General features: G+C 49.3%; 1 long non-coding RNA gene across 1 annotated transcript; it reads left to right on the top strand.

Annotated features, from left to right (window-relative positions):
- Window positions 1–4337: 4337 nt before the first annotated feature.
- LOC122227463 lies at window positions 4338–7287 on the top strand. The gene is made up of 2 exons (XR_006206068.1): window positions 4338–4549; window positions 6666–7287. It is a non-coding gene; the product is annotated as an uncharacterized LOC122227463 (long non-coding RNA).
- The last annotated feature ends 18828 nt before the right edge of the window (window positions 7288–26115 follow it).

Raw genomic sequence — 26115 nt, 5'->3', positions numbered from 1 at the left:
AGGACCGGAACTGGGAGCTGAGGGGCAATTGTATGTGCTGTCCAGGCCCAGATAGGCAATTCACTGGAGGCACATGGCCCCAAGGACTTATGAGTAAATAAAACAGCACGTGAGTTTTCCAGTTAGCTCCCATTTTATCAATGAAGATCCAGGCCCAGACCTCATGGTCCTACGCCGCTGTCTGAAAGCAAGATATGGGCCTTGCGTTAGTGAGCGTGGACAGCATAGGGAACCATTATGTAGCAATCAGTTTGAAACCATTGACACTCTAACCAAACTCACAGTGTCAATATCTGAAGCCAGACACGAGTGGGGAGGTGGGGAGAGACCGGAACCAAGAGAACAATCGACTTGGTTTTAACATAGTTGTGAGGATGAAGGAAAGGCAGGATGCCCCTTGTAGGCCAGGGGAGTGCTTGGTCAAGGGTTGGCGTCAGGGCCACTTGGCAGACTGGCAGATGGACCACAAAGCCTGAAGAGTAAGTGGAATTCAGACCCGGGGTTTTTGCTAGAACCTGGCGTGTGACCAGGGTTGATCTCGGGTTTGGCTTAGGGGCCACTTGGTACCAACAGCGCCTTCTTCAGGCACATCTTTTATGGAGCTGCTGCTTTCGCCCTGTACTGCCATCTGGGTGTCTCCCAGGGCGCCATCCCCAGCCTTCAAGAGCAGCACCCGGAGCAAGGAGCCGCCCACAGAAGGTATAATGGGGCCCGGTCCGTGAGCCACCAGCCTATCCCCACTTCCCCATCTCTAAGCTCACTCTCCCTCCATCTCATGCCTGTCCCTTCTTCTTCCCTCCTTCTCTACTCCCTTCTTTCTCTTTTTTTCCCCCAGTTTCTTCTGAGTCGTTTCTTATCTCTCCCCATTGATCTGTCCTGTCCTCTGACCTGAAAATGTTCCTTTCCCATCATTGCGATAAATACATAGCAATGCCTCCCAGTTGCCAGATGCCAGAGGTCCCCTAATGTGGGTCAGGGTCCCCTAAATGTGGAGGAGCTTGCAGGGGAGACAGAGAAATACTTTGCAAAGTTAGGAGGAAGCTTCAGGTGAAGTGGGAGCACAGGGGAGGGATCAAGGATTAAATCAGTGGGTATTGGGAAAGGGGGAGGCAGGGGAGAGGAGGTCAGGGAGAGTTACAAAGAGGAATGGATGCTTGAGATGGGCACTGACCAATGCTTGGGAGTTCACAGTGGGACGCAGGCCTTCCAGGGAAAAGGAACAGCATGTGACAGAAGCTTGGAGGCGGGGAGAGGATGGTGGGTCCATGAGCCTGGATCTCGGGGGGTGTGGACTTGGTGGGAAGTAACTGATCATAGAAGCTCATTCCACACTCTGAGCAAAAGCATTCTGCAGAGGTTCAGTCTCCTGGCCAGAAGGAATTGGGGGGAGAGTTCCATCTTCCCCTCCAAGCTGGAGGGAGCTGATGAGCTATGAACATGCAGGAAATAGGGGCCAGGTACTGGGCCAGGGGGAGCTCCTTGCTGGGCCCCTGCCCACCTTGTCCTGTCCTGCTGCCTTTGGGACTGTGAGCTATGGGGAGTAAGGGAGGCAGAGGAAATTGCGGGGAAGAAAGCATTTTACCTGCCTCTCAGCTGAGACTTCACCAGGCCTGTCTGCTTGCCCATTGGTTATTCAGGGTAAGACAGGGGCAAATTTCCAAGGGGGCAGGGGGAAGAGATCACCTTTCTGAAAAGGAAGACGTCGACTCCTTGTGTCACAAGCTTCATGTGCACCGGGGCTTCTTTCAGCCCCGGACAATTCCCGTGAGGCCTTGCGTAGCACTGGCGCTTTCCTGGTGAAATCATTGGCTGCTCAGTGCAGCCCTGGCATGGGCCCAGCCAGGCTGCATAGGGGTCTGTGGCTCCTTGTGAAGCCAGGGCCATGCAGAGATCCTTAATGAGCCACAGAAGGGCTTCCACAGGGCCCAGGCTGCTGGGACAGGGTCCTTGCAACAGGCTGGGAACCCTGCAGTCCTCCTGAGGCTGCCGCCAAGCCTCCTTTCCACTGCGTGTCCCCGAGGGGCTCTCCTCTCCCAGGTGCCACAAGAGACAGTCTTCCCACAATGTCCTTGGACTGTACCCACACGGCCAACTGTGCAAATCTCTGCTCAGCCTTGCAGCCCGGAGCTGAGCCAGAGGCCTCTTGACTCATTGCTGTAGCTGTTCTGGAACTTGGCACAGTTACTAGTATTCCTCAAAGTCGTAATTACCACCACTTAGCCTGGGTTAGTGATCTGGAGCAGGGAGCAGCCCAGCCCGCATTGCCTCCTGCTGCCAGCAGACCAACTACTGGTGATAGCTTCGTGGTTCGTAATAATAATAATGATGATAATAGCTATCATTTATTGGACACTCGCTGTGGACCTGGCTCGGGGCTAGGTGTTTTACATGCGGAACAGAGCCTACTCCTGTTCCTCCTCCGATTCTCTCCACCCTCCACCCCCCACCCTGGGTCTGGTTCATAACCAATGATTTGCATGGCAGCTTTTATTTTAGAGCAGGGGAGGAGAGGGTGTTCTGAGGACGAGGTTGGAGTGGATGATATGTATTGTTTCCCATCTGGCCTTTCATGTGGTCTGGGTTTGAGCTGTTTGGTCAGCAGAAGGCCAGGAATGGGCAGAATGCTTTTTTTTTTTTTTTTTCCCCATGAGACACCTGCTAAGATTCTGGACAAGAAATCTGGGACAGAAATGGACACAGAAATCCAGGGAGACTTTGTGAGGCTCTAGGCAAAGCAAAACTGCTTCAGAGGGTGACCCCTCTCCCCACTTCTGCCTGGACCCCAAAGGTCGGTGGCTTTGGAAGCAGCCAGCTGTTGGTGGCCACCTTACAATGGACGGGGCAGGGGTGAGGCTTCTCGTTGCAGATTGTGTTCTCCAGAGGCAGATGCTGATAGCGAGATGTTTTGGGGGTCAGCACCTACGAAGGAGAGGGAGCAGGTGCAGGAACGGGTGGAGGAAGACACTCCAATACCACACAAGCCCAACAAGGTCTTGGCCAACTTGATGGGGAGCTTTGAAATGAGTTTGTCCATCAGAGCAGAAGTTGGCAGAAGTTGGCAGAAATGCACAGCCCTCATACGCCCACCCCACTGTCACCAGACACGGGCTGCCCAGGAAGGAAGCTGAGGGTAGAGCTTCTGGGGCAGACCCTGAAGGAGCTGGGGGCTGTGGTGGCTGCAGACTCACCCGTTGTAGCTGGAATTCTCCAAGTAGCTTCATGGTGGAGGGTGGGGATGATGTGGGGGCCAGAAATGAGGGGGAGAAAAGGAACAAATGGGGAGGCCGGCTGTCTGGTTTTGTGAAGATGTGTGAGATTCCCTTGGACAACTCCTAGAGAAATTGCAGCACGCTTTGGAGAGACTAATTTTCATCAGTCAAGTGGCCTGGAGCCACCATAATTTGGTCACGAGAAGTCAATGTGACCTTATTTTCTGGTCAAGGGCTGGTGAGATTACACCTATGTGTTTGGTTAATCCTCCCCCCACCCCCCAATATCCCCACTTAAGAGATGGGAAGACAGAATTCCTTGAGGGTGAGGTAGCTTGGGTGTTCAGTTCACCATGGAGCCAGGACTTGAACTCAGGTCTATCTCATATCTTTCCCTGTGGTCTGCTGCCTCTCATCATTGGTGTGGGGAGCTGGGGCCTTGGGCAAAGTTGCCCCTGGTGGATCCTCATTGTGATTAGCTCCATTTCAAAGAATGGATGGAGGGCAGGACCCCATGAGTCTGCCGGGGCTACCATAATAAAGCACTACAAACTGGGTGTCTTGAAAGAACAGAAATGTATTGTCTCAGTTCTGGAGGCTGGAGGTCCAGAGTCAAGGTGCAGGAGGGTTGGATCCTTCTTAGACTTCTGAATCAGAATAGGCTCTACAACTCTCCTGGCCCAGGTAGCCCCAGGTGCCCCTAGGCTTACAGATGCAGCACTTTAATCCTCTGTCACATGGCCACCTTCCTATAGGGACACCAGTCATATTGGATGAAGGACCTGACCTACTCTGGTATGACCTCATCTTAACTAATTACATCTGCAATCACCTTTTTTGGCGAATAAGGTTACATTCTGAGGTATTGGTATTCTGGGACTCTGATACATCTTTTTGGGGACACAATTTAACCCAGAACAGACTTCTAAGACTCTAGATTCTATCTACCCTCCTGAACCCATCAATGAATTCTTCCACTGCCATTGGTTCAATGTGCCAGGAAAATAAAGCTGAATGTTGGGGTTCACCTGCAGGGAAGGTGGCATGCGGGACCTCTCCTTGCTGGAGGACGTAATTTTCCCCTAAACCAAGGGTGTTTATTGTATCATAAAGCATCCTAGCAGGGTCTCATCACAACGGCAAACTAAACCCTGAATCCCCAGACAGCGGGATTGGAGACTCACACTTACTACTGTCCCCCGTGGTGCCCGGTGCATGGCAGAGTTTGAGAACGGGAAGGGACTCTGGAGGAACTGGCCTGCCACATAAAGTGCAGCACAGTGGTCTGGCAGGACAGGAGTGAACGGCGACCAGCAGACTTGGCAGGGTGGTGGCTGCTGGTGAGTCGGGGACAGCAGATTTGTGGAGCTGGGGACAGTCACCAGTCATGCTGCGATGGGCTCAAGAATTGGGATGAGGGTTCGACAGTAGTTTGGGGGAGTTTGCTGTGACTGAGGGAATTTAGACAATAGTTGGATGTTAGGAAGGGGGCCGTGAAATAAAGTGAGGGTTTTTTTGAAATGGGAAGACTTGAGCACGGTTCCATGCTGACGGCAAGTGCAGGGTAGGAGAGAGGGCTTGAAGGCACAGGTAAGAGAATAGAGGACATTTGGCTGAGGCTGGCAGGTTTGTCTACCCCTGAATGCCTCTAATCTACACCATCTGCTCCCACCTAGAGATCTAACGCCCACCTCAGCTTGCCCCCATTCAATTACAGCCTGTCATCCTTGGCAGGGGCACCTGGGGGGCAGTGGTGGGGTCTCCCTTGCAGTTTTGGTCCCAGGGTGGGGCCTGGAGGCCCCGTGTGCTGTAGGATGATACCTCCTCCCTCCCCCGAGCCTGATACCCGCGGTGGAATTTCTGTGGTTTAGTTACCAACCTCCTCTGTGATTCTGTCGATTTCTAGGCCCTCAATCAATGTTTGCTGAACGGTGAATGAATGGACGGATCCCAAGGACAGGGTTACCGTGGGGCTCCCAGGCATTTATCTTGAATCTGGAAAATGCAAGAAAAATTGGGCCATCTGTTTCTGTATTATATCAGGATAGCAAAAAGCCACAGAACTTAACTGTAGCCAACTCAATCATGTGTGACAACCTGGCAGTAATGCAGGACGCCTTTGTGTAGAACACTCTGTGTGTGTGTGCGTGTGTGTGTGCATGTGTGTGTGCATCTGCAAGAGTGGGGTGTGATTGCATATGCAATCACAGGCGTGGAAGAGCGTGTGGGTTAACGACTGTGTGTGCCTATTTGTGCGGTGGTGTGTATCTGAGCAGATCCGTGCAGGAGCGCATGTGTGTGAGTGTATGTGAGTCCCCACGTGCACACGCACCACAATATGGGCTCCAATGAGCAGGTGCACTGCCGATTGCCGTCTGGTTGTGTCCATACATTATGTCCCCCTGAAAAGTCTCTTGTTACCGTGCTCGTGGTGCCGAAATGTATCTGAGAACTGCCCTACCTCACTCATTCGGCCCAAGCTGAGCTGAGGGCCGTATGAATTGATTAAAAACCAGAATCGTCAAACACTTACTGTACAGAACAGCTAGTAATTACAACAGGCTCACCTTTTGCCCAGTATGAGCATTGTTTCATCTCCCAGCACTTCTGACAGAAAATTCTGTGATGATGAAATTGTTCCATGTCTGCACGGTGTTTTGCAGGACACAATGCCGTCCACATGTTAGACATTTGAAATGCGGCCGCTGTGGCTGAGGAACTGAGTTTTTAATTTTAAGTCCTTTTTCTTTTACAATTTTTTTTAATGTTTATTCATTTTTGAGGGAGAGAGAGAGAAAGAGAGAGAGAGAGTGAGTGGGGGAGCGGCAGAGAGAGAGGGAGACACAGAATCTGAAGCAGGCTCCAGGCTCTGAGCTGTCAGCACAGAGCCCGACGCAGGGCTCGAACTCACGGACTATGAGATCATGACCTGAGCTGAAGTCGGATGCTTAAGTGACTGAGCCACCCAGGCGCCCCGAGTTTTAAGTCCTTTTAATTAATATACATTTAAATACAAATAGCCACATGTGGCTAGTGGCTGCAGTATTGGACAGTGCAGACCGACGGCCTGTGCTCCAGGCTTTTCTTTCCACACTGTGTCCCTAGAGCCTAGCCTAGGCCTGACACTGGGAGGGGGCCCAGTAAATGCCAGCTGGTTGAAGAACCCGCAGTCAGGGCAGACCTTTGGGGATTTGCATGAATGAAGAAGATGGAGGAAATTTGGTATAATAAATGGAAACATAAATGATGTTTGTAGGTAAATGAGTGCTTCTGAAGTCTCGGATAAATATCTTCTTCCCTAAAGAGGTATACGATATTTTCGTGGTGGAGCTTATCCTCAGGGTTTATTAAGACTTTGTCATTTCTCTCTGTCTCTTTCTCTCTCTCTCTCTCCCTCAAGCTTAGCATGAGCAAACCTCAGACTCACATTTGCATGAGGTATTAATTTCTCCCCAGGGGACGCTCCGTTGGTGATGGAATGAAGCTAATGTCACCCCCACACCCACCTTTGTGTGTCCTTGTGAGCTCGCTATCTCGAAGCCTGGGTCGTTGACAAGACGCTCCCTCTGCATGCACATCATGGGAACGACAGAATCTCTGAATTAGAAGGGTGCTCAGCAGCGACTCCGTCTATTCCTAGAAGTCGTCCACTCCAAGCTCATCTCACCAGGTCACAGTCGCATGTAGGAGGTGCGCCGGTTCCTACTGATTTGGCAGCCTTCTACAGGGACCCCAGTCATGTTGGATTAAGGACCTCCCGACTCCAGCATCTCTGCCCACTGAAAAAGAACATGAAGTCTTCCAGATGCCCTCCGCCTCTCTCACCTGGACCGCTGTGTCTCTGCAGCTGTGTTGCTGGTGTTGCTCACCAGAAGTGCATGATCCCGTGTGCATCACCTCCCATGAGCCCTCTGTGCCTCAGTTACTGCACCTATAAAATGCGGATGATGTTAGGACCCATGGTACCTGCATCATGGGGTTGTAGGGACAAGCACATAAATGAATGCATGGAAAGTACTTAGAAGAGCCACTAATGTAGTAAGCTCTAAATAGATGTTAATTACCAATATTAGCCTTATTATTATTTTAACGCTTATTTATTTTGTGAGAGAGGGAGAGAGAGAATGAGAATGAGCAGGGGAGGGGCAGACAGAGGGAGACACAGAATCCGAAGCAGGCTCCAGGCTCTGAGATGTCAGCACAGAGCCCAACGTGGGGCTCAAACTCATGGGCTGTGAGATCATGACCTGAGCCTAAGTAGGGAGCTTAACCGACTGAGCCACCCAGGTGCCCCTACTTAGTTACTTTAAATGTCCTAAGTGAAGATGTCAGTTGACTCCATTTTTAATGCTTTTTCTTCCTCCCCATCTGGAGCCTTCCTCCCTTGTCTTTGACTGATTTGTCACAAAACCCTTCCTTAATCTCTTTAGATAGAGGGACGCTTAACTTCTGATATCCAAAGTTGTTCTTGCAGGGAGTTTATGGACACTCATTAGAGATGCTGCTATTTCTAGCCTGTCAACATTTCACATCTCTCTACCCCACCCGGCAATCTGAGTTTCCAAACACAGGGGCTAGTGCTGAGGTCTTCCTATCCTTTCTGCAGCCCGCCGAAAGGCCAGGATCAAAGTAGACAATAAACATTCGCTGAACGAGACATTTTCTTAGGAAAGAGCAAGAAATTTGGAGCCAGAAGACCTGTAGTTAAGTCTTGGTTCAACCATGTGACTGGGTCAGTCCACTCAACCTCTCTGAGGTTCAGTTTCCTCACCTGTAAAGTACAGAAGTGTGTCTCATACAAGGCTGGTGTGAAGAGTCAGTCGTATGAAGTTGCGTCGCTGAACTTCAGTCGTATGAAGTTCTTTGTAAATCGTAAGGGGGTGGATGTGCGTGAGGGGATTGTTGGTACCATATCTACGGGGGGCAACTTTGGCCTGGTGAGCCTTCTGGGCTCCCTTCTGGGGCTGAACAACAGGGATGGATTCATTTGTAGAAAACATTTGCTAATTATTGTCTGGTTTGAATAATTATCCTGGGATCCTGGAAACAGCCCTTCCCACGGATCAAACTGTCACATCTGCTGCCGACCTTTAAGTAATCTGAGTGGGGGTAATTACAAAGGGCTGGTTTTCTCTAAATATAGCTGTTCCCCAGCTAAAGGTCAACTTGAGGGAGCACAGTTTGATAATTGCAAGCAGTTTGATAATGAATTAGGGCAAAGATTCCCAGGGGTGCAGTGAGAGGTTTCCTCTTGCAAAGACCAGAATGTGGATGTCCTGATGGGGAGGCCCTGGCTTTCTGACCCCTGCTGGAGAACCTCACAGTTCCCACTTTATTAAAGTTCCAGCCCTAATGTGATAGCATTCCTGGGAAAGATAACTGTAGTAAAAACTGTTACAGAGGGTGGGGTTCGCCCTTCCACCCCCAGGCTCCCCGAGTCCTGTGTATTCCAGTGCTCTGCTGTGGTCTACTATTTGCTTCTTAGCAGCATGCCTCATATCCCCAGTGGGACTGTTTACTCCCTAATGGCTGAGACCCCAAAACAAAAATATCTGACGGTACAAAATCAGAGATGACTTAGGTGTGAGTCCTGGCCGGTCAAGGGACTTTGGACAAGTCACTTTCTTCATCAGGTTCAAGTTTTCTTATCAATAAAACAGAGCTTGTGAATGACTGCCCTGCCCTGCCCACCAGGATAGGTCATAGGAAGATCCAATAAAGAAACAGGTGGGAAAGTGCTCTGCAAGCTTCAAAGAGCTCTGAAGATGCTAGACGTCAAGACAAACTCAGTCTGTGCTATCTCCGTTTTTTTTTAAGTTCATTTATTTTTCTTGAGAGAGAGAGAGAAATGGTGAGGTAAGGGAAGAGAGAGAAGGAGAGAGAGAATCTCAAGCAGGCTCAGCGCTGTCAACGCAGAGCCCAACATGGGGCTCAGTCTCACGAACTATGAGACGTGACCTGAGTCGAAATCAAGAGTTGGATGCTCAGCCAACTAAGCCACCCAGATGCCCCTGTGCTATCTCCTTAGCTTGGTGTTAAGCTTCTCTGGGGCAGGCCTTCTACTTCCCTTGCAACTGTCTCCTCTCCTCACCTTCTCTCTCCCCACTTGATGCTTAAATTCAATAAAAATTTGAGAGAAGTCAATTGAAATAAAAGAGGTAGGGGAGGAGAACAAGAGTGAAGGAAGGCGACAGCTGTGCAGAATGTGAGGCTTGGGGGCTACAAGGTGAGAGTCAAAGATCTTACATTATCATCCCTTTTCTTTGTAAGATGCATGCTTCACTCCCACCCCTTCCTCCCCCCTCCCCATACTCAGGCTCCCTCTTAAGTCTGTATCTTAGGTCCAGACAAATTTCTCCCTTGCCTGGAGTTTCCCCAGTACCTAGGAAGGGGCTCCCTCCTTTTGGCTCAGCAGTGGTAATGTTTAGTAGAGTTGGGCTGCAATATCCCCTTTGCCAGTAGGTGTCACCACTGAGCACACACACTGCTCTCCTGCTCCTGTGTGTTGAGGCTATGCCCTCTTCTAAGCATCAGAACAAACAACGTCCCTGGCCTCAGGAGTAAGGACAATAACTAAACATTTGGTATCTGAGCACTCATTTAGTTATTGTGAGATAATGGTGAATGCTATGGAGAAAGGGCAGGTGAAGAGGAGGGAGGCTGCACAGAGAGGGAGGGCTATTTCCGATAAAGTGAAGGAAGGTGATACAAAACCAACTTAAGGTCACCTTGTGTGTTTCCCCATTCATGTGTGTGACGTCTATTACCTTAAATGGGTTTCTACTACTAAATTGACTTTTGGCCTCTGAATCCTTGTTTCATAGAGCTTGAGGGATAGAGATCACTCTCCATTTTCCTTAGAGATCCCCACTCACAGGGGAAGAGTTGCGATTCTGGGCTCTTAGGCAGAGCCAAAGCATTGGGAAAGAGAGTGAGGGAATAGGCCTCTTGCCCCTGGTCATTGGTCCCCACGGCACCCTCTTCTACGGCTGCCTATAGGGCCTAGTGGTATGTTGGTGCTTCTGGGTCATGCTTGAAGTGGGGGGATGATTTAAGAGTCACTCACAGTTCCACCTGCCTAAGTGACCCTCCCAGAGGCCAATGAGAATGGGGTCCCACCCATCCTCTCTCCTGTCTCTCTCTTCTGTGCCCTGGGGGTGGGGTGGGGTGGGATGGGGTGGGTGGGATTTCTACCCAAGGAGGGGATGGAAAGCGAACCCCAGCTCTCCCCCCCCCCCCCCCCCCACTGCTTCTGGGCACTTCTTCAGGCCTGAGAAATCCCCTTCCCCCATGGAACACAAAAGCCGGAGAGATTTGCAGGCTATTTCTGGTTTTTGCCCTGTTGCCCGCCTCTCTCCCAAGGCAGTAAGCACAGTGCTGACGACCGGCTTGGGGGTGGGAGTGAGTGGGGAAAACACAGGGGAGCAAAAGCCCAGATTGGAGAGCTTCAGATCTCAAAATATCCTCGCAGCCACACCTGTTGGAGAAATTCCAGCCTCACTTCACTACTCCTCGAAGTTCAACATTCTGTGTGTCCGGTGGGCTTAAACCCAGGGTCGCCAGACCTCTGTGCATTTGTGCCCACGCACTTGTTCAAAGCCACATTTGCTTCCTCTAAGGTAAAGTATGGTTTCTTCTAGCTCAAGTGTGGGAAACATGCAGTGGTATTAATAGTCACCCCCCCCCCTCCCCACAATGAAGAGTGATACTGCCAGGCAAAAGGCAACAAAAAGCATTTCATTAGCTTTCGGGTGACTTGGAAACTCTTGTCTAAAAATACGGACAAGCAGGAGTGTGAAGGAGTGTGTGGGAGGGCTGTCCCCACAGTTCCCCACAGTTAGGACAACTGGGACCAGTTGTGGGAAATGTGCCAAAATGTCCCTGCCTAGAGCCTCTTTTAAAATAAGCTCCCCTCCCACCCCGAGGTTTACAGGAAACTTCTCAGCAGATGCAGGCAATTTTCCCCCAGCCCTTGAAATGGAAGACAAAGGAAGCTGAGTGACAGGGCATCAGAATGCGGAGAGAGGGCTCACCGGGCAGGCCAGACCAATTAGCTGCCTTCCGCCCCTCGGCTCTCCGCGGTGGTCTCGGGGCATTTAGTGGGGAAGTGAGGGGAGCCTGTGGGCCCTGGTGTGCTTGACACCCAATTAGTGCTCATCCCCCAGCTGACCGGCCAGCCTGCTCCCTTCCAGCTGCTCAGAAGCCCTCTCAACAGCAGCTCTGAGAACAGAGGGTGCTAATTGGATGCTGAAACCCCGACGACACCTCTCCATCAGCCCAGCCCGGCCTTGTCCAGGACCTGGCTTTCCGGAACGAGCTCCTGTCCCTGGTCCTATCACCAACTCATCATCCCTGGGAAAAGGCCGTTCCTTTCAAGTAGAAACAGAGGAGCTGGCCTGCAGCTTCTGCCGGGATTCCTGAAGAGCCCACGACAGGCCAGAGGCAAGGTCAGCGGGGGATACTGGGAGGGCGTGGGACTGGGAGGCCTGCGGTCATCGGGTTCTCTGGGGCATTAGAAAAGCCCTGAGGTGGGAGACAGGGAGGCTTGCCGCTGACTGTCTCTGGTACCTTTCCTTTCTTGGGCCTCAGTTTCCCCATCTGCGTACAAGGGGGTCCAGGGAGACGCCCTGCACATACCCTTCCTGTCCTGGTGTAGAGAGTCTCTGCCAGCTCTCTGGGGTGTCCCACAGACCCCTGCGGGGAGGTGGGCTTGAGCCTCTTGGGACTTTGAGCCGCATGAGGCCTTTTTGAGCCAATGAAGCCCTGGCTGTGGACGATGAGGGTCCGAGCCTGCCTCCCAGGAGACTGGGTTCTCTAGGACAAGTCCAGGTACTTGGGGGACAGACACTCATCCTGGGAATCCAGATACTCAAGTTGTTCTATTGTTTCAATGATTCAGTGTCACAGCGGGGCCACAGTGGGGTCACGTGCTCTCTGGAAGGAACCATGGCCCCACGCCTGTTCCCGTGGCAGCTCCAGATGTATGTGCATGTGAACAGCACTCAGTGTCTGGCCTCAGTGCTCACCGAGGGCGGGAGTGGAGGGCCTCAGTGAGAACTCAGATGATCGTGTTTCTGTGGCTCTGGTTTTTCACTCCATCCCGGGGTTAGAATTACACATCCACACCCTTTATCATGTGACTTTGCAGGGTGTTTTTTTAAAGTTTATTTACTGAGAGAGAGAAAGAGAGAGGGAGGCAGGGAGGGACAGAGAGAGAGGGAGAGAGACTCCCAAGCAGGCTCCGCGCTGACAGCACGATGTGGGGCTCAGACTCACAAACTGTGAGATCACGACCTGAGCTGAAACCAAGAGCCGGACACTAAACCGACTGAGCCAGCCAGGTGCCCCTACGTGCAGTTTTTGCAGCCACAGTGGTGGGTGTGTAGCATGGCGATGACCTGGGCCAATTGACTTGCTTTGGCCACTGCAACATGACTAGTAGGGACCGTGCGCTAGTTTGGTGCATAGACCCTGAGCTCCGTCCCCGTTCCTCAGACTTCTTGTGCGCCTGTGATCTGGTATGAAAAGAGCATGCTCCAGGCAGCCACTGCCGCTCCAGCCTGGACCCTGGAGTGTCACATGCCTGGGAGACTTGAATCCACCCCAAAGCCTGGGTCCAGTTGGGGCCACGTGAACTCAGTCTAGAGTAGCCAAACCTAGGTCGACCTGTAGACCCATGAATTTGAAAATAAATGTGCGTTGTGGGAAACCACTGGGATTGGGAGGTTGTTGTGTGACAAATGATGGACTAATATACCAACAAAGGTGAGAGAAACTGCCAGAAAAGGGCTGAGGAACAGCACTTCACAGGCATCTAGGAACGGGGTGTGATAGAAAATGGTGCTATCACACCATTAACGCCAGGGAGCTGGAAGCCCACGTCACCACAGGCCAAACGTGGTCACCCAGGGGCCTCCTTCTAGCACGCCCAGGCCAACCCAAGCTCCACTCTGGATGGCACTGGGGAGAAGCTCCTGAACTGTATTTCTGGAAATTCCCCAAGGTGAGAGTGGAAAGGAGTGAGTGGGTAGTGCTGTTAAGCAAGTAACATGTTATGAACGAACCCGGCAAGGGGAAGGGGCAGAAACAAAATCCCCAGGACTGCGAGGGGCATCTGGAGATGACCCTGGGATGGTTGGGATCCATGCAGATTTGAAAGCCTGGGCAGGAGCCCTACTCATTGCTGAGACTCAGGCATGACGCTAAAACAGAGCAAGTGATTCCTAATCAGTTTAACCAAATGCCAGATGACTCTTTCCCGGGAGTCTGTGGCACTGAGAGAATTGCTATAATTGCAGGCACTTGGCAGAGAAATCAGGTGCCTGCCTCCAGTCCCTTAGGCTGCATACCCTGGGGACCCCCGGTTCCGAGACCCTCCCGCTGAGGCTTGGTTCCCTGAGCTGAGCCAATCCCCGCACCCGCGCCCCCCCCACCCCCCCACCCCACTGTGGATGTTGACCGCAGCCTGTTAGCATGTGGCTTGAATTTTGGTTAGGGGCTTTCTAATTGCAGCCTGATTTGTCGTTTAAAATATGCACAGAAATTAGGATGCTCATGGAATTCTGAATCTAGCCTTTCTTTGTGCTTGGAGAGACAAGGCTTCTGCCTTTTCCCAGGGAAGGCTGCAGAATGTGCTATGCGAGGCACCCCTGTGGCTTTCCAGGAGTTTCAGTTACACAGGGAGACATGACAAGCCGGCCTCAATGTCAGCAGTCAAGGTTCTGGTCCCGGCTCTGCTACAACCTCTATGCCACTTTGGGCAAGTCTGGTCATCGTGCTGAGCGTCGGTTTCATTCTTTACCACATGGGGAGAATAAAAACCAGCCTCTGAGGGGTGTTGGGAAGACCAAATGAGATAATGCAAGTAAATGCTTATCACCCTGTCTGGCACCTAATGTCATGTTTGGTTTTTTTTTAATGTTTATTTATTTTTGAGACAGAGAGAGACAGAGCATGAGAGAGAGAGGGAGACACAGAATCCGAAGCAGGCTCCAGACTCTGAGCTGTCAGCACAGAGCCCGACGCGGGGCTGGAACTCATGAGCTGTGAGATCATGTCCTGAACCAAAGTCAGATGCTTAACCGACTGAGCCACCCAGGCACCCCTCTGTTGTTATTAATAAAAGCAAAGCAGATAGCAAGTACTCCATCACTGGTAGGCTCTAATGGTTGTGATGATGATTATTAACACGTCTGATTGTGTGGGTCTCGTGTCTGAAATCCTCGCGCATGCTCAAGCCCTCGGAAGTGGTTTTCAAACTGCCTCGCTCGGTGCCCAGGTGTTCCAATACTGAGCACCTGTCCGTGTGATGTTCAGAAACTGAGTTCGGGTACTTAACTGTGTCACTGTGAAGTTACACAGCTGGAAGTCCAACCCAGTTCCCAATGCGTTCATTGTCCAGGCACCCTGGCCTTCTGGCACATTTTCCTAGGACTTCTCTGGCACCTTCATACTCATGCTGCATTGGGCAAATCATTCCCTCTCCCTGGCAACCTTTTTCCACCTCTCTGCTTGTCCAAAACACTCCCTGGTCTGGGAAAGCTCCCTGAGCCCCTCAAACAGTCATTGCTTCCCTTTCAGGTGTCTCTCTGTTAGAGCCTGACCCCAGCTTGTGAAGGTCTGTCCTTGCATTTGGCTGTGAACCCCCAGGGCCCCGGGCCTAGCTTCCTCCTCATTATCCCAACCTCATCAGTGACTAGTGCAAGATGAGTGGTAAGCCAGCCACTGAGGCCGATCCTAGGCTGGTTATAAATGCGCCAGGAGGCTTAGACCAGGTCACCTCACCCCTGCATCCACCACACCCTGAGCTCATACTCATGAGGAGAGAGCAGGCAGGACAGCCAGAGTCATACAGGAACCCAAGTCTGGGCCATGTCTGTACATATTAGCTTTACGTTAAGCACCACAGTGAGATTGCCAGATAAAATATAGGATGCCCAGTTAAATTAGGATCTCAGATAATTTCTTTTTTTTCAGTATATAAGAATGTTCCATGAAATATTTGGGAGTTACTGAAACTAAAAGTTTTTTTTTTTTTTTATCTGAAATTCAGATTTAACTAGGTGTCCTGCGTTTTTATTTGCTAAATCTCCCAACTCAACAGCATAGGCACATCTACATGCACCGTCCTGAGACAGGAGGCTGGACATGTCAGCCGACAGGGTCTCTGAGGCAGCTTCCCAGGGCGTGTCTGTACACACTAGCTCTGGGTGTGGGTCCACGTGGACCAACTAATTTTCTAATATCATATCTCATATAGATGCTACAAAATCCACTTCTTCCTATTTTAGCATCTTTATAACCAGGACCCATCTTGTGATCTTAAAATTGTTGTTCTTCTGGCAGCGATGGTGGTGTGGCCAGCACTTACCGAACACGTGTGATCTTTGTGGAGCTGCAGGGACGCCTGACCAGGCACCCACAGCCAGCCCCTGGATGGGTCAGTCGACAAAATACCCTATGGCCGTCTGAGGAAGGCATAAGTCTTGGTTGTGATCTGAAAGCCTTCTGTGGACACCTTCTGGGAAGATCAAGAAAGAGCCAGCGTCGCAAATGCAAAATAAGTATCGGTAGCTCGGAAGAAAATCTCGGAGATGCGGGCGGAGTGCTCTGTGAGAAAGTGCAGCATCCTCTACGCCTGGCGTCTCAGAGGATGACGCTGCGTGGGAGACGTGGACACGGATGGCTCTGAGTCGAAACATGATCCGCAGCAAGCTGGACCCTGAAGCCGGCAGGTGTGGACCCTGAGTAGGAAGGCTCGAGATACTGTAAGCAATTCATTGCATTTAAAATATGTGCGCTCACAACATCCCATGACATATAACAATGATTAAATAAGTATTAACGAACATTGTCAATAAGTATCAAGTAAAAATCGAAGTGATGAGTAAGCACTGGGTCACAGCATCATTTCCTTTCTCAGCAGTAACTGAAGCAGTGATTCCCTTTACTAAAATCAGTGACATCCCTCCCAGTCTGGCTGAAATACAGGTGGCTGAATTCAGTTCAACTGACTAATGAACTTAGATTTAAAGGAGCCCAGGAGGTCACGAACCTTTCCTTGGTGAGATAGCCCCTGCCGGTCGGTGGCAATGGATCTTGATAGACGGTCATTTTGCAGGATGATCATTTCTTTGTATGGAGACTATACAGAGGGGGAGCCAAGGGCATTTTAGGAGGGATAGTTTCGTGGGAGTAGTCCCGTGTTGCAGGATGTTTAACATCCTTGGCTTCTACGGTGTTCTGTAGTGCCTCCCAGGCATTATGACCGCGGACAAAATCCCCAAAGTCACCATATGTTTCAGACGCCCCCTTGGGGGCAGCACCACTCCTGATGAGTCCACTGGGCTGTAGGATGTGGGAGGTTTGACCGAGCCCCGTCGCCTGTTGGTGCACAGCGCTCCCCCCGCCTCCCCGCTGCCATGGGTTCCTCATCTTCCAAGAAGCCACAGCCCCACCAGGATTATTTCAGCCTGGGGTGTGTGCCCAGCCCTGGTTTGGAGGGGCTGGGGGCACAGTCCTGGACATTTCTGCCTCCCCCTGTCAGGCCCCAGCCAACCTTCCTCTGCCCTGCGTCCTCCTTCCAGGAGCATTTTCTCGGCATTCCTAACGGCAGCCTCAGAGAGAGAGGCACGTCGTCAACTCCTTTTCATTTACATGGGGATTACTGGAGACCAGAAAAGTGCTTTAAAATGATATAATGTCTCTGCACCTCATCAAACCCTTCCCCTTCCACCAATTTCTGCCTGATTTACAGTTAATATTGCACACTCCCATCACCCTGCCGGAGAAGCGGTGATTATTTCTCCATTGCCATAAAGAATGTAAAGGAGATGGGAAAAATCAGGTGAATTCAGAGAAAGTTTAGTGTAAAAAAAAAAAAAAAAAAAAAAGGTGCTGGGGGAGGGGGTGTCAGGGAAGGCAGTATAATAATGGGAGCAAAAGTGTTCCTGGAACCAATTTCAGAGTCAAGCGATTCCTGCGGGCCTGGCGATGAAGCTTGCAGGCGTGGGGCCCTGGCTGCCTGACAAATGCACTGGGGCCAGGGCTGGGGCTGGGCTGGGGTGGACCCTGTTGTGGAGCCTCGCCAGGATGTTCATCCCCTGGTGGGGAGGGGGTCTGGTCCAGATAAAGGAGAGTCAGCCCACCCTGAGGAGGTGAGAGCTCAGCCTGTCCGTTCCCTCTTTCCCTGGACAAGAGGGCCTGGGAATCACGTAGGCTCCTGTCTTTGGGATGCAGACGTGGCTCTGAATTCAGAGTTCCTGGGCAGGCATTTATTCATTCTTCTTGTTTTAGTTGCTTGCTCACAGCCTAATGTGGGGTCTGGGCTCCAATTGTGGCTCTGATGAGTCCTGGCTATGAGATCTCCGATAGTCATTCACTCCCCGGAAAGAGCCTCAGTCTTTCATGTCTCTAAGGGAATGGATTGGCCTGTGGTCAGTGCTAAAACAACCACCCCTGACTGTTTCACCACCATCACTCAATCAGTGTTCAACGGTAGCATTGTAGTTACTGTCTTTGCTGGGCAAGTGTGCGCGTGACCATGTTCTTCTGAGTTTGCTAATGGCGGACCTTTGCTGACTTTCCCATTAAGGAGCTGAGTATCATTTGTGTTTCTTTAGGGGAAAGAGATAAAGAGATGTTCTTTATCCATTGGCCAAAGGAAATGATGGAATCCATTGGGTTTATTTACTAAATTAACCCAATGTTTCAGCTATCTGCATAATACACTACCCCAAAGACCCTGACTTACAACGCAACCATTTCATTATTTGCTTGTGGTTTTGCATTTGGGCAGGGCTTGGTGGGGAGGGCTCATCTCTGCTCCATGTGGCTTCAGCTGAGGGCTGGCTGGCATAGCTCGATTTGTGTCCTGATGTCTGAGGTCCTGGTTCTCAATTTTGTCTGAGCTCCTCTTTTCTTCGTGTGGTCTCTCCAGGTGGTTAACTCAGGCATCTTCACAGCAGCAAGATGGCCTCGGTATAGTCACGCTGCCAACATAGTGGTTGGCTTTCTCCCCAGAGCACAAAAGAATGGGAGCCGCCATGACTTCTTAAGGCCTTCTTGGAACTGGAATAGTATCACTTCCACAACATTCTACCGATTGAAATATGTCCCAGAATCAGGAGGAGGTGGGTACCAAAAAGCATGAAAACTAAGTGGTTCACTGCAGACCATACAAGTAACAGTTTACCACACCTGGACCTTCAGCATCATTATTTGCTCCTTCTTCCATAATAGTTTGGCTTTGAATTTTTACTTCTGTGGTTACCCCTTATTACACAAGAATCTTTATTGCAAGTGACCTCAGATCAAATATTTTTCTTTAAAAGTTTTTTAGATGTTTATTTTTGAGAGAGAGTGAGAGACCATGAGTGGGGGAGGGGCAGAGAGAGAGGGAGACACAGAATCTGAAGCAGGCTCCAGGCTCTGAACCTGTCAGCACAGAGCCTGATGCAGGACTTGAACCCACGGACCATGAGATCATGACTTGAGCTGAAGTCAGCACCCAAGCACCCCATCAAATCACGTCTTTTTCTTTCTTTCTTTCTTTCTTTCTTTCTTTCTTTCTTTCTTTCTTTCTTTCTCTTTCTTTCCTTCTTTCTTTTTCTTTTTTCCCTCCTTTTTCTTTTTCTTTCTTTCTTTCTTTCTTTCTTTCTTTCTTTCTTTCTTTCTTTCTCTTTCTTTCCTTCCTCCCTTCTTTCTTTCTCTTTGTTTCTTTCTTTTCTTTCTTTCTCTTTCTTTCTTTCTTTCCTTCCTTCCTCCCTTCCTTCCTCCCTTCTTTCTTTATTTCTTTCCTTCTTTCTTTTTCTTTTTCTTTTTCCCCCTCTTTCTCTTTCTTTCTTTCTTTCTTTCTTTCTTTCTTTCTTTCTTTCTTTCGAATTAAGCAGGAGAGCAGTAAGTACAAGTGTTCATGGTCCTGCCTGTCTGTTGGCCTGTTTTTCTGGGTCTTGGGCACCTCTTACTGCTTCTGCGACTGGCCACTCAATCCGTGAGCACCTCTTTGTCTCTAGGGTTGTCTTTTTATGTTCATATCTTTGCACCTCTCACCTTTGTCTCTGTGAGGCTCTGTTTCTGACTATTTCTCTGCTTCTGTCTCTCTCTCTCCATCTCTCTCTGTTCTGAGCCTATTTTTCTCTGGTTTTACTTCTGTTGGTCCCTCTCTCCCCCTGTGAATCTTTGGCTTTTTCTCTCCATCTCCCGCCATCACCATTTTAGCCAGAGACTTAGTACTAGGATTGTTATAAAATGTGGCCATCTTGCTGGTGTTCTCAGAGAACCTCATGTCTGGTCTTCAGCCAATAATCAGGGATTTCCTGAGTAGGAGAGGCCTAGCCTGCACATGGGGTATTGCCTAATGCAGAGAAGGCATTGAGAGATTCCTCTTCTTCCTCTTGTGTTGGCACCTAGCCTCTGGAGCCTGAGAACTGCCTGGACCCCATAGCCTTGCCAAGCCTGGGGGCGAAGGCCTCGTCTTTAGGGCTCACTCTGGGGAAGCAGGGGATAGAGAAGAGGTGGCAGGTCGGGGCAGGCCTGGGATGTGATAAGGGAAATGGAGACAGAGCTCTCCAACTTTTGAGGAGCTGTAAAAGGGAGGGGGATGTTTGGTTAGAGGAAAAGGGGTGTGCCCACTTCTGCAGGGACTTCTGTGGAGTGGGGGGTAGAGGGAGCCATTAGCCTGAGCAGCCTCTAGGGTCATGAAAAAGTGGCTGTGCCTCTTCCCTGCTGTGATGTGAGCTCAGGGAGGGTGAAGGCCTTTCCCGACTCTCCTCTGTACCCCAGGGCCTGGCATGTGCTGGGCACACAGTAGGTCAGGAAATGCCAAATACTCTCATTTCCTAACAGCTGTTCAATGGGAACCAGTGGTTTCAGGAGGCAATGGGTTGCCCATCCCTGGGTTTATGCAAGCTGAGGCAGAATGACCACTGGGACAGGGTTTAACCAGGGGCCTGTTCAGAAGACAGTACAATCCTGAATTTCATGTTTGGAGATACTCAATTCGAGGATGAAATTATAAACCAGAGTCTCATTGAAGCAGAGAGGGAGGGTTCGGTGCCCTCACCCCTGCCCTGGCCTCACAGTACAGCCAGGCCCTCCCTCACCTCTTCCCAGGCTCCCACTCTGCAGCCCCCTCCTCTCTTTTCCCTGTAAATTTCTGGCAGAGGTGGGTGCAGGGACAGGGCAGAGGCAGGGAGAGAGGCAGCTGATACTTCTTGAGCCTGCTGGCGGTGGCATCCTCTGAAGAGCTAGCTCACCTGGAAATGACCTTCACCTGTCCTCCAGCACCGGCTCACACACAGGCTGCACTGGGTTGCACACGGCACCCTCCAAGGTGCTGCAGGCAATTTCCAAATGCTCTAAAGCAAAGGCGGAAATAATTCAGAGTTTAGGGAACAAACACGTATCAATTTTTCCACTTTCAAAACTGCTTTTCAGCTGAGTTTCTGGTGATGTTGGTGCCGAACTTGGACTCTGCAAAGGAGCTCTGCTAGCTCTGGGGTTCCCTGTGTCTCCCATTGTGGACCCCTGACCAGTGTTGGGCGGGGCAGAACAGACCCCCAGGGGGATGTGCGCCCCCGGGCACACCAACACAGCCGCAGACACCAGCATAGAAAGAAGCTGGCGTCCCAGCTTTCAAAACCACATCCATCTGCAAGGGCACATGCTCAAGGTCCCACACACCTGCATAGTCACACACACACACCCTGAGAAAGCATTCTTGCACCCCTGGCACACACGTGTGGGCAGGCGCAGCTACACTAACAAGCCCATCCCTGTACATGGGCACATGGAAGTACACACACCAGTGCCTGTGTGCAGAAGAGACACCTACAGCCACAGCTGGATGCTCATGAATGCAGAGGTACTCAAAAAGCAGGTGCGCAGGCATCCAGCAAAAGCCACATGCAAAAGCAGACCCGCACACACACCCAAGGGTGCATACGCACACCACCATACTCACGTGCACCCATCGACACACAGCTGTACACGCAAATATACACACAGTGTGCTGTGTTCACACACCTCTCCGTCCTCCCCTCCCTCCCACAAATGAGCGCCAGATGCAGTAATGCATAGTGGCAAAGACTGCTTGCTTCAAATCTTGGGCCTGCTGCTTTCTAGCTCCATGTGACCTCGAGCAGATTATTTCATGTCCCTATGTGTCTGTTGCTTCATCTATAGAAATGGGGCTAGTAATGGTCATGGGTTTTTAAGTTAATATGCGTCAAGCCTCAGGACAGTGCCTGGAGTGTGGTGAGCTCTCCTGGGGTTGCTTTGGACTGCCCCAGGAGCCAAGGAAGAGGTCAGAGGGCACAGAGTTTGTGGCGAGAAGAGTCTGCTTTGATTCTTGGCATTGTCATTTAGGCCTCTGTGACTCCAGCCTCAAACTTCATTTCTCTGTGCCTCAGTTTCCTCCCTGGGGAATGGGCATTGGCAAATTTGCCCTGACTGCTTCCTGCATCTCAGGTGAGGTACAGCTCTTCAGGAGCTGGAAGGTGGTGGCAATTCACCACGCGATTCACCTGGCGGAGAACCACAGTGTCCGAGAGACTCTGCTGGGCCTGGTAATGGTCTAAAGGTGACGACACACGCGGGCTAGTGCCCCAGTGCCTGGTGATCTCACCATTTGAGCCTCCCATGTAGATTTAGTTCGTGTGTATGCGGAAGGCCAGTGACGCTTGGAAGGGAAAGTATGGAGGCTTTTGTTGTACATGGAGGCCCAGAAATTCAGGCAGGGAAGCCCGACTACTGGTTGTCCTAGACCACAGGGTCTCCTCCTCTTCTTTGAGGAGGTCTTCTTTTTCTTCCAGGTGTGATTTGGGAGCAGGGCTGTGGAAAATGGGAAGGAGAGGCACATGTCCAATCAGCCAGATGAGCCAGCTCTACGGGGTGGTCCCTGGGGCTGTCAGAGAGACATCAGATCACAACACTCCCCTGAGGAGCACTCCAGGGCCTTCCAGTGTCCTTAGAGGAAACTCCCGACCTCTACTCTGGGCCTTCACGGCCTCCCAGGGGCTGTCCCTTTCCACCTCTCCTCCTCGTTGACCATCTCCCCTCGTTCATTCTGCTCTGGCCAGGCAGAATTCTTTCTGTTCCAAGACTGCTTCTGTTTCACACTTTGTCCCTGCAGGTCCCTCTGCTTGGAACGTTCTTCTTCCAGACATGCAGAGCTGACTCCTTGCCATTCAGAACTCAACTCCAATCAACCTCCTCCAAGAGGTTGGCCCTGCTGTTGTCCCTCCCACTCATCCCACTACTATGTTTTATTTCCCTTACATGTATTCCACGTGTCACCTATTGAAATGATCTTTTAAAAATATATTTATTTATTGCCTGTCTCCCCCACTGCCCCCCCCCCCAACACTAGAACGTAGCTCTATGAGAGCAAGATCTTCCCAGTGTCTGGCACAGAGTAGATGTTCAATTAACATATGCTGTCCAAATAGCTAAATGGCCGGCCATTCCTACCCACTGCTGTGTAATTCGGCAGTTCTCGGTGGTAGAATGTACCATGAGTGATTTGTGGTGAATAATAAAGGACCATGGCTGGGAGTGATTTATTTTGTAAGAAAAGGATAAATCAGAGGAGATTCAAGGTCCTCGGCATCATGATAGCTCTCTTACTTTATCAAATTTCAACACGGTTTCTGAGTGAAAGAGACAGAGGAGGAGTCGCAACAAGGGAAATAGGAACGGTGTCCCCAGCCCCATCTCTACCTCAGCTTTTCAGAAATAGCAGCCACTGAGGGGCACCTGGGTGGCTTGGTCGGTTGAGCATCCAGCTCCGGCTCAAGTCATGATCTCACAGTTTGTTGGTTCGAGCACCATGTTGGGCTCTATGCTGACATCTTGGAGCCTGGAGCCTGCTTCAGATTCTGTGTCTCCCTCTCTCTCTGCCCCTCCCCTGCTCTCTCTCTCTCAGAAATAAATAAACATTAAAAAAATAAAAAAAAAGAAATAACAGCCACTGAAATACCGTTAGCAGGGTTACAAATTCATGTAGTGCTTCAGTGTCTTGAAAGCACTTTGGTCTCATCAGAATCTGGGTGTGCTTGTGAGACTTTAGTATACAGGTGAACTTTTTAATATATTTGAGAAGATAAAAAGATAAGACCCCTGGTGTAGGAGGTAGGCTCATGTCCAGAGACACCAATCTGCAGACATGGGCGAGAAAGAAATGATTGCTGTTGTAAGCCACTCAAATTTGGGGGCTGTATGTTATGCAGCATTATCATAGCAATAGTTGGCTGATAGTCAAAGCATGAGAATCAAAGTGCCGTGTTAGTAAGAAAGCTCTTGGCTAAATGTCTGTGATGTGAGGGCCAGGGGACCATGTCGGGTGGGGTGATCCTGATGGTATTGGTGGGTGTTGGACTCTTACTTTATCTGTCCTTTTATTTTTCATTAATTTTGTCCTAGTCCAAGGCTTGGCACACTGTTGGAGCTTAGAAATGATTGCTGAAATAGTGACAAAGGAAATGGATGAGTAGCAGGCCTGAACCTTGGTTCACAAATTCAGCTGTTCAAGAATAATTACATTCTTTCTTTAATTTTTTTTATTGAGGTGTAAGTGACATACAACACTATATTCGTTTCAGGTGTACCACATAATGACTCGGCATTTGTATATATTACAATGTAATCATTGCAGTTAAGTCTAGTTAAGTTAGTTAAGTTAGTTTCCATCACCACACATAGTTACACATTTTACCTAGTGTCGAGAACTTTTAAAATCTACGCTGTTAGCAACTTTCACATATACAGTAAAATATGATTAACTGTAGTCACCGTGCTGTGTACATTTATTATTATTAATTAATTAATTTAAAATGTTTGTTTGTTTAGAGTGCACGCGGGGAGGGGCAGAGAGACATGGAGAATCCCAAGCAGGCTTTGTGCTCTCAGAATAGAGCCTGACACGGGGTTTGATCTCATGAACCATGAGATCTTGACCTGAGCCAAAACCAAGAGTGAGACGCTTAACGAACTGAGCCACCCAGGCGCCTCTGCATTTCTTATTTTAAACAATCAGATTAATTTCTAATCTGAGCCCCTCCCCTGGGACTGTGCCCGGGAGGAGCCTGGGAGTTAGCCAAGATCTACAAGAGAAGCCCATCTTCCCTTTCACTTAACTTCCTGCCTCCAAGGGCATAGATGACACAGTGGAAGGGTCAGATCCTACTCTGTACTTCCCGGTTATGTGGCCTTGGGTAATCCATTTGGATCTCAATGCCATCATCTGTAATGTGGGACTAGTATTTCCTTCTTCCAAAGGTGCTGGTAGGGCTCAGTGGGATGATGCAAGTCTTCTAGGGTAGTGCCTGGTACAGGAAAGGGGTCCTGAAATGACTGCCCTTTGGCCCCCTAAGCTGTCAACCAGGTCACATCACTTCTACAAAAATAGAGAGAACCTCCAACTACAATGGTCACCAACTTATGGCCACTCTCATTGGATCTATGACCTTCCCTACCCTCTCTGCACATTGTCTTGAAGCAAATCCCAGAATCAATATATTTATTTTTCGCTCCTCTTGTGTATGTTTGAAATTTTGCATAATAAAAAATAACAAAGTGGGGATGACAGGAGATGATTTACACAATGTGCCTGGGACTCAGGAGGGCTCTGACCCCACTCTGGGATGGGGAAGGACTTCCCAAACAAAGCAAGAGCAACCACAGCAAGAGGGTTAAAGATCTGTATATTTCAAGAAAGAACATAAACATAACAAAAGGCAGGCAGGCTCAAAAAATATTTTTTTCAACAAGTATAAAAAATTACCAAAGGAATTAATATTCGTCTTATATACCAAGAGCTTGACAATTCCTGAAGATAATTCTGACACTTCAATTACAAAATGGGAAAATAACATAAACAATTTATGGGAGATGAAATACAAATAGTCAATGAACACGTGAAAAGATGTTCCATCTTACCAGTAATTAGAGAAATATAAATTAGAATAGCATTTTTATCTACCAAACGAGCAAAGATTTAAGAAATATAAAACCCAGTGCCTGCAAGGACGAAGCGACACAGAGCTCTCATATTCTATTGTTGATAATTTGAATTGGCATCTCTTTTCTGGAAAACAAGTAGGGACTATGTATAAAAACCTTAAAAAAAAAAACTACACACCATATCCTTTGGGGCTAGGATACTGCCTCTAGGAAATATTCAGAAATTCACGCATTCATACACAATGACATTCATTATTTATAATTGAAATTTAAAAAAAGGAAACAACTTAAATATTACATAGTCAGAGATTAGTTAAATAAACTATGGTGCATCTCTATGATATTACATTCCATAGCCATTAATAATTATATTTTCCAAGAATTATTAAAGACATAGAAAAATACTCTGTAATGTTAAATGAGAAAGCAGGATACTGAACTATGTATGTCGTCATGCTGTGTAATCCTGATTATGTAAATAAATAAATATACATGTAGAAGGGTGATCAGTGAGGCAGAACAAAAATATTGTAGGGAGATTCTGCAGGTTTTAAAAGTTGCTAGCAGATTAAAGTTCCTACCAGTTTCTGGTGTTAGAGACAGAAGTCACCTTGGAAAAATGATTCTTTGTTTTGGAGGTTCTTTAGTTACATAAATGTAGGATAAATATCCATTGAATGTTCTTGGGGGTAATACTGAGCATGGGGGAGTAATGAAACTGAGAAGTAAAACAGTCTATTATTATTATTGATTTTCAGGGAAAGACTTTCATGGTAGGGTGTGTACATCTCTGAAAGAGGTCTTTTTGATAATAACGGAGTTCTCCTTTTTTCTTAGGGGAAGAAATGTAGGGAAAGCTTGATAGGAAGGTTCTAATTCATTCATTAAATAAGGGGTGGTTGCTTGCTTCATGTAAGGCACTATTCTAGACCCCAGAGCACTGTCG

The sequence above is a fragment of the Panthera leo genome, chromosome C1 (genome assembly GCF_018350215.1).
Source record: "Panthera leo isolate Ple1 chromosome C1, P.leo_Ple1_pat1.1, whole genome shotgun sequence".
In the NCBI taxonomy this organism is placed as follows: Eukaryota; Metazoa; Chordata; class Mammalia; order Carnivora; family Felidae; genus Panthera; species Panthera leo.
The sequence above is the reverse complement of the archived record's forward strand: the minus strand, read 5'-3'. Positions and strand labels throughout refer to the sequence as shown.